Below are 13,329 nucleotides of genomic sequence, written 5' to 3'. Positions count from 1 at the left end.
TTTATTCACACTAAAAACTCTAATCCTTTTAATGACTAAATGCTGTCTATAACAGTGACCATTACATTATAAACTTAGAGGATACAGAATGGGCTCCTGTAAGCCCAGAATATCTTAAACCTAATTTCCCAGGAAGATTAAAACATTATATATATGTATAAATAGAATCAAATATTTTCTAGAAAATGGTATTTGACAGATGCTTTATCTAAAATATTATAACTATAAATAAGATGCATAAGTGTCACTGAAACCAAAGTATACAGGCCAAGGGCCTGCACGGGGTTGAAATTTCTACCGGATCACATTTTCTCTCACCTTCATGCTGCAGCTGAGCCCGCACATGCTCAGATTGTACACAGGCCCCGTTCAGAGTCTGACCTCATGACTTGGTTGTTTTCATTCCCTGCACTGATTCCTTATTGATATATTTAAAGACACGGTCTTAATTTTCATCTTCTTGGTTGAGTCCAGCTAGATGAGCGCTTAGTGAATTGAGTGAAGAAACAATTTATTTATGCAAACCTAAAAATTTCCACTTTCCTCAGAAATGACCCATGCTGGCCTTATTGAAGCTGGGGACTTATGTTTGGAAACTCTCCGCAAATTTTATCCTCAGAATTCTTTAATACAAAGCCCAAGCAGCCTAGACTTTTTGCTGACTTGAGCACTCAGTTAGAGACCTTGAGGGACTAACTGGGTTTGGTCTTGGCCGCGGTAGTGCTGATCTGCGTGCGGTGGGGAGGTGCGCAGGTGAAGTGCTGTGGTTGGCTCTGCCTGGTGGGGTGTGGAAGTGAGCAGGCTGTAAAGCAATCAGCTCTGCTCTACAGTTTCTTTGCTTGTATACCAAAAGGAAAAAAAAAGGGGCTGCTTTTCTTTGCACATGGCCCTTCTGAAACAGTGTTGTACTATAATGCAATATTTCTTTTTAGCTTTAGAAAGCTGTTAAAACTGATTATTCATGGACAGAAAACAGTGTGGTGATTGCAGGGGGCTGGGGGAGGCAGCGTTGGAGGTGGAAGAGCGTATGGGGGGATAAATGGTGATGGAAAAAATAAGTGATTGTTGTAAATCAAATAATAATATCTTAATATTGAGTATTATAGTATCCTTGTAGTATTCATTGCAGTAGCCTTTCCTGTTACGTAAAAATAACTCATTAGTCAATAACTTAATTGAGCTTGTTCTTATATTTTATAAAGTATAATGATCATGCCCTGGCCAGTGTTGCTCAGTGGTTAGAGCATCGTCCCAAGGACCAAAGGGCTGTGGGTTCTATTCCCAGTCAAGAGCATGTACCTGGGTTGTGGTTTGATCCCCCAGCTCTGGTGGGGGCAAATGCAGGAGGCAGCCGAACCATGTGTCTCTCTCACATTGATGTTTCTCTCTCTCACTTGATGTTTCTCTCTCTCTCCCTCCCCCTCCTCTGTCCCTTTCACTATCTCTAAAAAGTCAGTGGGCAAAAAAATACTCAGGTGAAGATTAACAACAAAAAAGTATAATGGTCACTGTTACAGACTATAGACAAGTAAAAATTCATTCACTATAGCAGTTTGTTTCAGGTGGTCTTGCATAGGATATAGCTTAAGATTTACAGTGAGCCAAACTTGGATTGAATATATTTTTCTACAAACATTAGTTATATAACTTTGGGCAAATTATTTCATTTTGTGCTCCACAGGGTCTTCATCTGAAAAATTAATAATAATGAGATTGCATTAATCCTTATAAGAGGATATTTGAAGCACAGCAGTTCACATAGAACTAATATTGTACCACTTGACATAAAAGGTAGCAACTTTGCAACCTTATAGATACCTTTAACATCTTCCCCAATGACCTTTATGTCAGAGGAGTAATATATATCACATCCCCATATATTCTGTATCATACCAGACAATGTTATATTTGCTATAATGAGTCACATAAGAGGAAAAAATTTTTTTAAAAATATTTCCTCAGGTATTTGCCACTTCTATTATCTCTTCACCCTCAAAGATCCATATTGCTATTGGTGTCATTTCCCTTCCATTTGAAGGACTTTCTTTATCACAAGTTATGGTGTTGCTGAATTCTCCTAGTTTTCCTTCACCTGAAAATGCTTTCATTCTTAAAGGACATTTTTACTGGTCATTTTTCCTGTCCCAGTTGTTTCTCCTTCTATTCTAGGACTTCAATAAAATATTTGCTAGATATTTTGGTAATATTTTACTCCCAGGCACTGCAGCTATGCTCATTTTATTGCAATTGTTTTTCTATTAACTATCTTCAAGTTTGCATTATATTTGTTCTGATACTTATATTTTATTATGACATCACATTATATATGTTTTTAATTTCAGAAATTGTAATTTTTAGTTCTGAAATTTCCATTTGATTCTTTTTTGTAGTTTCTGTTTTTCTTCTAAGTACTCTAATAATTTCAAGTGTGCCTTTTTTGCTACATGTAAGGGAATTCTGATAACTGATTTAAAATATTTATTTGACAATTTTAATATCTGGATTATCTTGGAAATGACATCGGTCTTAGTTTGGGTAGCTCTATCAAAGTACTGTAAATTGGGTTGTTTAAACAATGAGTATTTTATTTCTCACAGTTCTGGAAGCTTAGAATTCCACAATCAAGGTGCCAGCATATTTGGTGTCTGGTGAGAGCCCACCTCCTGGTTTGTAGAAAACCATCTTCTCCTGTGTCCTCATGTGGTGGAGAGAAAAAAAGCAAACTCCCTTGTGACTCTTATAAGGGTACTAATCCCATTAATGAGGGTTTTACCCTCATGACCTCATCTAATTCTAATTGCCCCGAGAGGCCCCACCTTCTAATACCATCACATTGGCTGGATAGTTTCAACCTACGAGTTTTGGAGGGACATACTCAGTCAAAAGCAACATCTCTTAATCATTTTTGGGTTTTTTGGGGTTTTTTGCTTGAGAATGGGTCATGCATTCCTGGATTATTTTATGTTGAATAATTTTTAGTTATATCTTGGATATTTTGAATATTATACTGTATAGACTCTGAGTTCAACTATAATATTCTGTAGAATTTTGTTTTAGTTTTAGTAGCCTATCAGTCTATTCCTTTCATACTGTAAGTTTTGTTTTACCTCTTGTAGGCAGCAATTCAAATCACACTTTCTTAAAATCTTTGCTGTATTGACTTAAATGTACCAAACCACTCTTTCTGAGCATGCACGGTTGGCAGGTTAGTTTGAAGTCTGAGCATTGCTTTATGTTGCAGTTCAGCTATCAGTGCTTTTGCTATGCTGACTTGGATTTGTTCCACCAGTGTGTAGTTCAAGGATGAATTAAGCTGCTGTGAACATCTGTGAATAGTTTTTTGTGTGGGTATAAGTTTAAACTCATTTGGATAAATACCAAGGAGTGTGATTTTATGGTTAAGAATATGTCTGCTTTTGTAAGAAACCACCAAACTATCTTCCAAAACGGCTGTACCATTTTGCAGTCCCACCAGCAATGAGTGAGAGTTCCTGTTGCTCTACACCCTCACCAGCGTTTCGTGGTGTCAGTGCTTTGGCTTTTGGCCGTTCTAATAGTTGTGTAATGGAATATCATTATTCTAACTTGAAATCCCTTAATGGCATATGATATTGAACATTTTTTCACATGCTTATTTGCCATTTTTATATCTTTTTGGGTGAGGTATCTGTTCAGTACTTTTGCCCATTTTTCTTATTGGGTAGGTAATTTTCTTATTGTTGAGTCTACCTCTTTTTTAGAATTATTATTTTTGAACCCATCTCTACTTTCCTTAAAAATGGAAAATAATCTTTCATTTTACAATAATTTCAGAAAAATACCTTATCAATGTACTGAAATTAGGAGCATGAGTAGTGAAGATAAGAAGAAAAATAGAGGGTCTTCAAACCATCATAAATAACTCAACACTCTAGTCATGCAATTTTGAAGTAAATGTAAAATAATATTTCAATTAATTTAGATATTCTAAACACCTTAGAATATAGGGTGGGGCAAAAGCAGGTTTACAGCTGTGAATACTCAAAACACAGTTTATTCTTGTATTATTATTTATTAGTTATTGTATTTTCCATGTGAACAGCTGTAAACCTGCCCCTGTATTCATCATTTTAGAAGAGAAACGCAAGCGTAATGCATTCTTAGTAATAGTTATAAATTTATTTCCTTTTTAATCCTTTGCTCTGTCCTAATAGATTTTCTATTGCAATATGCAGTAAAGCAATAAGAAAGAAAATAATTCATTTATTTTTATTTATGCAATTGACATTAACTAAATAATGAGGTTATGGAGATGAAAGAAAACAGTCACTACCATTAAAGATCTTGGGAGGGCATAGAAAAGAGAATCCCAGTTATAACATGTCATAACTACCCAGTGAATCCTGTGACAGGCTGGGAGGGTCACAGAAAGATTTAGCGAAAAGAAGATCTTTGAGCCAATTATTAAAGACAGGAATATGCATAAAGGTAGAGAGGAGGAACAAAAGAATATCATTATGTTAGAAACAAAAAACAAACAAACAAATAAAATGAAAGTACCAGCATTCGGGGAAGTGTAACAGCCTGCCGAACTGGGCATGGCAGGAGCGAGCTGTGCAGGTAAGCTGGAGAGAAGAAAGAAGGTGACAGTGGAAGGCTTACAGACGAAATAGTGTGTCTCCCTCAAGCATAGTTACATGCGTGCACGCACGCGCACACACACATTAGAACTATGAAAGGCTTTCTGAAAATGGCAAAGCATCTAAAAGCTAAGTTGAATTATTTTTGTTTGTTTTAATTCTGTCTCTGTTACTGAAAATCTCTAAGCCTCAGTTTGCTCATTGTAAAAAATGGAGATAAGAACTACGTTTCCCCTTAGATTCTTATGTGGATGAAAATGGGGTAACATTTTAAAAAAATTCCTAACCTTAAAAAAATATATATATATTGATTTTTAGAGAGAGAGAGGAACAGAGAGAGCGACAGAAACATCTATGTGAGAGTAAAACACCGATCGGCTGCCTCCTGCACACCCCCTGCCGGGGATCAAGCCCACTATCCCGTCATGTGCCCCGAGCGGGAAGAGAACCTTCAACCTGTCCGTGCCCAGGACGACACCCAGCCAGCTGAGCCACACCTGCCACGGCCTGGGCCTAACCTTTTTTTTTTCCAATTGAAGTATCACCGAGATATAACATTGTATTAGTTTTAGGTGTACAACATAATGATTCAATATTTGTGTGTGTTCTGAAATGGTGATCACAGTAAGCTGTTATTGTCCATCATTATACATAGTTACAAAATATTTAAAAAATTTGTCTTGTGATGAGAACTTTTAAGATCTCCTCTCTCAGCAACTTTCAAATATGCAATGTAGTGTCGTTAACTATCCTCACTATGCTGTACGTTACATCCCCATGGAGTAAGTTTTAAGGGGCTGCCTGCCATTTAGTGAACATATCATAAATGGTAACTGGTGTCATAACTGTTAGGGTAATTATATCTGTCATTTGAATAAGAATTTTAAAAGTAGACCCCACTATGGTTTATTCACCTCCAGATGTCTGGACGTATTTTATTTTCCTTTGGGACATTAACTAAAAGGACGCTGCCGTGTATCTCGGAAACACTTATTTCCGACATACTTCTCCGCAGGTGAAAGTGACATTTACTTGATGTATTCAGAGCATCTGTGAATATGTTTGAGGCTCCAACTGCCTTTACATTTTCCTTCCCTTTATTTCTCTTTGGGAGGAGATAAATTGATTACGTTGCCTTGAACAAATTGGACCAGGGACACCTTCATTTGGTTCAGAGATTACATTATATTTTGGAATTGGAGAGGACCCAGAGGTTTTCCTGCTTGTTATTTTTGGCATTCATTATGTTATGCTCATCAAATCTCTCTGAGCAAATGTGCACATTGATTAAAACAACAAAATGATTAAAGCAATACATCAAGTGACAATCTCCAAACAACTTGAAAACCCCAAAGAACTTTCTTCCTCAAGCTAGTCAAGTACAAACATTTAATATTCATTTTATAGTGTTGGCAAGAGTATTTTAAAAAAAAAGGGAAGCAGATTTCAAATGGCCAACATACAATGATCTATTTGAGAAATAGCTAATTTGTCTCCTTTCCTTAAGGGTGATATTCACATATATTGGGTGCAAGTCCCCACTAAAGTTTTCATTACTAGAATAATTCCGTGATCATAGATGGTGATGATTGTACTGTGTAGCTTTAGGGCCCATCAGGGTAAGGAAAACCCCCAAATTTTTGTCAGCATAATTAGTAATAACAATATATGTAAATTTTATACAGTATTATTATTATAGTTAGATGACTAAATTGCATTAAAGGAAATAAAAATACAGAGTTTTGTACTAATAGTATTATTCCACAACGTGTATTCTAAAAAAATGCATGATACCCTAGGAACAAAGGAAAAGAAATAAAAAGAATGCATTAAGCTACTGATAAGTGTCAGTAGTAATCCAACTGAGACAAAGTTGTGTGGATGAGAGAAGCCCAATTTTGGACACAGAATGAAAGGTGGATTTCGATGAGAAACATCATTTTATAATGATTTCTCAAGGGGAAAAATCCTTGGAAGAAACATCATCTGGCATTGCTGTATCAGACTGCTGTGAGTGTAATATTTAAAGAGTTCTTGAACCCTTATATGACGTGACTGAGTGAGGCAGAAGCTGACATGTGAGGCCCGATGGGAAAGGAGGGACCAAGAGGGAAATTGGTATTGGTTACTCTGCTTCCAGGGATAAAAAAAAAGAGGGTATTTAATGACTGGGGAAGAATTTCAGAAACTCCTCAGCACATGTGAATAAAAAATGAAATGATACTTATAAAAATTCTAGTGCATACTCCCTGAGCAGACAAAAAATATGTTAATAAAGATGTATCAAATCTTTCAAAAGAGGCTAAATGTGATGCCAATTTTGATATGGACTGAATGTATCAGTCATCATTGTAACTATCACTTAGCCTTCTTTTATGACAGTTGCCTCCTCTCTATAGATTGTTTCCATTCTGCTTGCAATATGCTCCCTAGATTTTTGCCTGGATAGTTGCATCTTGTCTATCTGGTTTTATTTTCAGAATTTATCTTACAATTAATCTTTCCTCCCTCCCTCCCTCCCTCCCTCCCTCCCTTCCTTCCTTCCTTCCTTCCTTCCTTCCTTCCTTCCTTCCTCCCCTCTCTCCTCCCTCCCTCCCCTTCCAATTTATATATTTTTTATGCTCCTTCCCTAGAAGGATCTGAGCACTTCACTCTCAGTAGTGTCTAGAACAGTGTTGCGTACAAAGGAAGTGATTAATACACTTTGTTTTTAATGACCAGAATAAGATTTTTTATGAGGAGTACATTTTATCACTGGGAACACCTGATCCTCTTGGGGGCAGTGTTGATTAGAAAGCTGATAGAACAAGTTGTTTACATAAATAGATGATAAAATTCATATTTATAGCTGGAAAAATCAAGTCTGCTTTCTGCTAACTGCCTTCAATTCATAATAAAAAACAACAACAGCCAACATTATGTACGTTTATGTGTTTGTGACTTGTTTTATCATGTTCCTTGGCCCACGTATGTCCTACAACTTTCTTTACACCTACCAAATGTTCTGGCTCAGTTATGTCTCAACTGAAAAGGTAACTACCTGCTGGTAGGCATGTAAACTGGTACAGCCACTATGGAAAACAGTATGGAGATTCCTCAAAAAATTAAGAATAGAATTACTAAATGACCAGCAACCCCTCTTCTGGGTATCTACCTGAAAATTTGAAAACATTTGTTTGCAAAGATACATGCACCCCTGTGTTCATGGCAGCATTATTCACAGTGGCCAATACATGGAAACAATCAGAATGTCCTTTGATAGATGATTGGATAAAGAAGATGTGGTGCATACATACAGTGGAATAGTACTGGGCCCTAAGAAAGGATGGAATGCTGCCGTGGTGACAACATTGATGGATCTTGAGACTATCATACTAAGTGAATTCGGTCAGAAAAAGATAAGAACCATATGATTTTACTCATATGTGGGATATGAAACTGAAGCTCACAGACACAGAAAACAGTATGGTGGTTGCCAGAGAGAAGGGATGGGAGAGTATTTAAGGATAAAGGGGGCCAAATATATGGTGATGGGAGATGAATTAGCACTGGGTAGTGGGCACACAATACAACATACAGATCATGTGTCATAGAAATGTACACTTGAAACCTATATAATCTTATTAGTCAATGTCACACCAATAAATTTAATTTGAAAGAGGAAACTGCAGAGTGAAGGCTTCTGGGTCACTTCAATCAGAATTAATAGTATGTTTCTATTCACCCCTCTGTAATATAATTCTTTGCTTGTGTAATAATTGACATGGCCTTTATTCTGCCATATACATTAGCTGTTCACACAGATAACTTCCCCCTTACATAGCAAAATAATTAAGGGAAGAAACAGCATTATTTGTCTTTAAATTATTGACTGTCCCTAGAGAGTAGCCAGCACCTGCTATGTTCTGAATTAATAAATTAAACTGAGATTAAGAGTTATTTGCAAAGTTCTATGAAAAATAACTAGAAAATGAAGTTCATGCAAGTGTTTATAGTGTCTTTTGACTAAGGAATAAGGAACTAGTATAGTATAGTTTATATTTCCAATATGTTTCATCTAGGTCTAAATTTTCAGATACAGTGTGGGTAGAGGTAGAGTGGAAACCCATCTATGTGAGAAGGGAAATTCAAGTGGCTCTTTCTCATAGTATAAATGGGATAAAATTGGTAAAACAGTATTGAGGGCAATTTGACAATATATATCAAAGTTTTTAAATAGGCATGCTCTTTGAGCAGCCCTGTTCTAGAGATTTATTATAGGGAGATAAGTGGAAAAATATCCAAAAATGTAGCTATAACAATTTTTCCATTAAATTGTATATAGAATGAAAAACTTTGACAAACCAAATTTCTTAGAATAACGGTTTGGCGATGGAGATTTTGTTGTATAAGAGCATGGGACATGAAGCCAGACTGCCTAACTGAAATTTTACTTGATCATTTATTAACTCTGTGAATTTGGGCAAGCCACTTAACCTTTCTGTGCCTCTTTCCTTGGTAAAATGTGAGTAAGAAGTGTGAGAATTTATTGCACTAATATTGATAGAGTGGTTACAATAATGCCTGCTTTATAGTATAAGCTAAAACCTTGAGCTATGCTGAATATCCTATACATTCATATAAGTAAATTTTGTGGAAATGTTAATAGTGGCTATTATAAATTGTGGGTTTATAAATGATTTTAGTTTTCTACTTTCCTTTTATTCATATTGTAGTGCCAACGAGCAAGGCCGGGGAGGTTAACACTAGACCAGAACAGTGCAAAGGAAAACTGTGGAGCCAAAGGAGACATTCCCTTTATTCAGTTGAAGGCCAGGCTGAATGTTCAGGACAGACAAACCCGCCTCTTCCCGGTGGCGGCCAGCCAGGCATTCATGGGGGACACACTGCACCCCGGGAGACAAACTGCACCCGGGGACACAAACTGCACCTCTGAAAGTCCTGGGCCAGTCTTATAGGACCCAAGACAACAGTGCCTCTCAGCCAAGGGTGGGTCAGATATTAGTCAGCTGACATGGCACATTACGACTATGCTATATCATGTTCACATAACTGTGGCCTTCGGCCACAAGAGGGTGGCAAGAAAGCCTAAGTATTTTCACTTTCCCCACAGTATGTTCTAAATTTCCTTTTAAATTTAGGTATTACTTTTGCAGTAAATAGAACAAAACATTTTTAATAAGCATCTTAATGTCAGTTTCTCAAACACTGACTGCCAATGTTTAGGAAGCAAGAAATAATGACACACATGGATATTTATAGTGAGCAGATTCCTTTCAGCCTCTTTGTAAACTGCGGCAAGTTTTTAGCATGACTTAAAAGTAACTATCCTTTCCAGAGGTTATTAAGCCTTGGCATCCTCTGTACAATCTTTCAATTTGTTTGACCTTGCTGAGAATAGGTGGCTGAGTACAGCGACCACCATGGCGTTATTTCATCACTGGAAATATGAAAGATTGCCTCTTCTTCACACATTCTTTCCAGCGTGTTGTGGCAGAAGGAATGATGATTTTGCTTGGGTTAGACAGCAAGGCACAATAACCTTCAGGAGGGTGGCTATATTTTTTGACATTTGTACAATTTGGGGGGATACTGCCTCCTTTTCATTGTTTATTTTTCTAATATGCCTGGGGAAAAATATGACCATTGGGACATTGAGCATGTGTATCTTCCTCAGTCCCAGCCTCTTAGCTAAAAGTTGTCGTATCCCGAGGTGCCGTAATTTCTGAGAGAGCTTTCGCCTGTCTCTGTAACTTCATGGGTAAGAGCCAGTGCTTAATGAAAATATTTTTCAACTACCTCCTACCTGCTTTTCCAGCTCTCACTTGATTTCTCTGCTGCATAGTGTATCCTCCTGCTTCTTTCCCTTAAGTACATTAAAACATTTCAGAAATGATAGCTTTTGGTAATAAATGGTAGTTGACATTGTCAAAGCAAATATTGCAGCAGCCAAAGTTAGACAGATAAGGGAAACTTTGTTCAAGTCTACTGCAGTAGGAGAGAGGGGCCAGGACCAGGCCTGTGCTCAATTCTACTGAAACAAATGGGGGAGGCTTTTTCAGCACTGGGCTGAAAGAGACATCGAGGGCCGTCTGTGTTTGCTGATTAGCTTTACACACAAAAAAGGAAAAGTACACTTTCTCACATGTGCAGGAGAGGAGGTAGCTTCACAACTTGGAACAAGGCATCGCTCTCAGTTAGGCTCCCAGCCTTTCGCAGAGATTGGGGGGCAGGTGCCCTGTCTTCCTTAATGGCCACGTTTTAAAGGAATGACTCCCAGGTCCTTGAGAAGGACAGCCCTGAGTCATAGGACTGGAAATAGGATTTTCCGTCTTTTGTTTATCTTCACACAAGGGTGTTTTTCCCACTGCTTTTTAGAGAGAATGGAAGAGGGGGAGGGGGGGGACGTCAATGAGTAGAGAGACACATCGATTGGCAGTCTTCTGCATTCTGCTCCCTGGGGCCAGGGGTCAAACCCGCAACCCAGGCACATGCCCTTGACCAGGAATTGAACCTGGGACCTCTCGGTGCACACGCCGATGCCCCAACCACTGAGCCACACCGGCCAGGGCAGGAAAGAGGGTTTTTAAAAGATATACATCTCAAAGGGGCAGAGAAAGAATTTACAAGTTTTTCTAAAGTAAATATTCTAAGAAAGGGAAGGGGTTGGGGCTAGATTCAGGGAGAAACCTGTCTAAAATTTAGTCTAGCCGAGGAGAATGTTAAGGCTTTTTTGATCAGCATTTGATAATATTCAGTATAGTGTTGTATTTTACATCTTATGAATGAGATAAAAGGAATCCAAAATTGTATTGTTATTTATCGTTTATATTCATTTGTTGCATAAACTATCTTATTGATGTCTCATTACACGTCGTGATATATCTATTATTATCTTCAGCCATAATTTAGAGTTATGCATCCTTAAAAAAAGAAAAGTTAATTGTGGGAAATTTTCACAGTTCATACTCACGACAGAACTGGCAATTAAGTTCAGGTGTCATTAACTCATATTCGGTTGTTCCTTATTTATGTATGAAGTAGTTTTCAGTGGCCTGTGATCTTCCAGGCACTAGGATAACACCTGGGATTATAAGAGTGAACCAAAACAGTGCCAAGCATGGTGTCCAGCACATGAAAACCATAAGTAAACCTCTATAACAGGAGGGACAAATGACACGACCCCTTTAAAAAACCTCAGAATAATTTTGGCTTACACTTCTGGCAGTGGGAGTCAAATAACTTTTGCAATTTATAAAAATGTTATAAAGTATAAGGCTTATTGATAGAATTACTGTCCTATAATTGCTTAACTCATTTTTTTCATGAATAAAGCTAACCATTGATTTTATTTATATATATATATATATATATATATATATATATAAACATATCTTTATTGATTTCAGAGAGAGGAAGGGAGAGGGAGAGAGAGAGATAGAAACATCAATGATGAGAGAGTCATTGATCGGCTGCCTCCTACAGGCCCCAACTGGGGCTCAAGCCCTCAACTGGGTCATGTGCCCTGACCGGGAATTGAACCTTGATCTCCTGTATCATAGGCTGATGCTCAACCACTGAGCCATGCCCAGCCCTGCTGATTTTATATTTTTCTTAATTTCTTAGAGAAATCATTCTAAGAAACTATAACAAAATTTCACAAGTGGAATTTTGTTCTTACTACTTTGGAAGACCATTGACATTCTTAATTTTGTTGCTATTTAAGAACCGTAATCATGCCCAGCTAAAATAATTTTATTACCTACAATTTTGAAAACATATCTCTGTACTCTTTGAAGGGAAGAAATATATTCTTACTTATTTTGCCTGATTACTTAATGCCTTGAACAGTGATACAAAGAGCATTTTTTACTCTGGTAGACTGGGTTCCTCTAGTGTGCTCTTAGGAAGGTGAAGAAAGGGAATTGGAGTGGACGGAGTGAGAATTTGGGCTGCGATGCAGGAGCTATGAAGCTGGCCTGGTACTTCAACGTTGCCTTGTGTTGTGTTGTGTTGTGTTGTGTTGTGTTGTGTTGTGTTGTGTTGAGGAGAATGGGTGTTTATACATTGGAGTAGATCAATAGTCAGTGGATACAAGCTTTCCTTGGGACATAGGGTATGACATAGGGCTAGACAGCTTTCTCAAGACAAGGGCCATTTTTGTAGATGGGTGACAACTGAAAGCAAATATTCATCTTAATTTTCAGTCTGTTAATTAATGTCTATGGAAAATATACACTTTAGGGAAAATTGGGCAAAATATTATTAAAATACTACCTTTTCTTGAAAATCTAAGAATGGGTGTTTTTCCTACAATGAACCTTCTACTTTTAAAAAGAGATAATTAATTTGTATTAACAGGACATGACAATGTTATAGACTAAATTGTGTGCCCCTCAAATTCGTATGTCGAAGCCTTAACCCCCAATGTAAAGTGAGTTTGTATTAATTATCTCTCTGAGGAGATAATTAATGGTAAAAAGAGTCATAATGGTAGGGTCCTAATACAAAATGACCCATATCCTTTTAAGAAGAGATGTCAAGAATCAAGAGTGCATGCTCATAGAGGAGAGGCCATGTGAGGACACAGTTAGAAGGTGGCCACCTGTCAGCCGCAGAGAGAGGCCTCGGGCATAATCAACCCTGCTAGCACCTTGATCTTGGACTTCAAGCCTCTAGAATTCTAAGAAAATAAATTTCTGTTGTTTAA

General features: G+C 37.5%; 1 long non-coding RNA gene across 3 annotated transcripts in view; it reads left to right on the top strand.

Annotated features, from left to right (window-relative positions):
* LOC308563933 overlaps nucleotides 1-13,329 on the top strand; it is a 334,396-nt gene that overhangs the window by 100,742 nt on the left and 220,325 nt on the right. The gene's annotated exons all lie outside the window — the stretch shown is intronic.

Source organism: Miniopterus schreibersii, assembly GCF_964146895.1.
Source record: "Miniopterus schreibersii genome assembly, chromosome: 11".
Taxonomy (NCBI): domain Eukaryota; kingdom Metazoa; phylum Chordata; class Mammalia; order Chiroptera; family Miniopteridae; genus Miniopterus; species Miniopterus schreibersii.
This window is presented reverse-complemented; position numbering and strand designations above follow the sequence as displayed.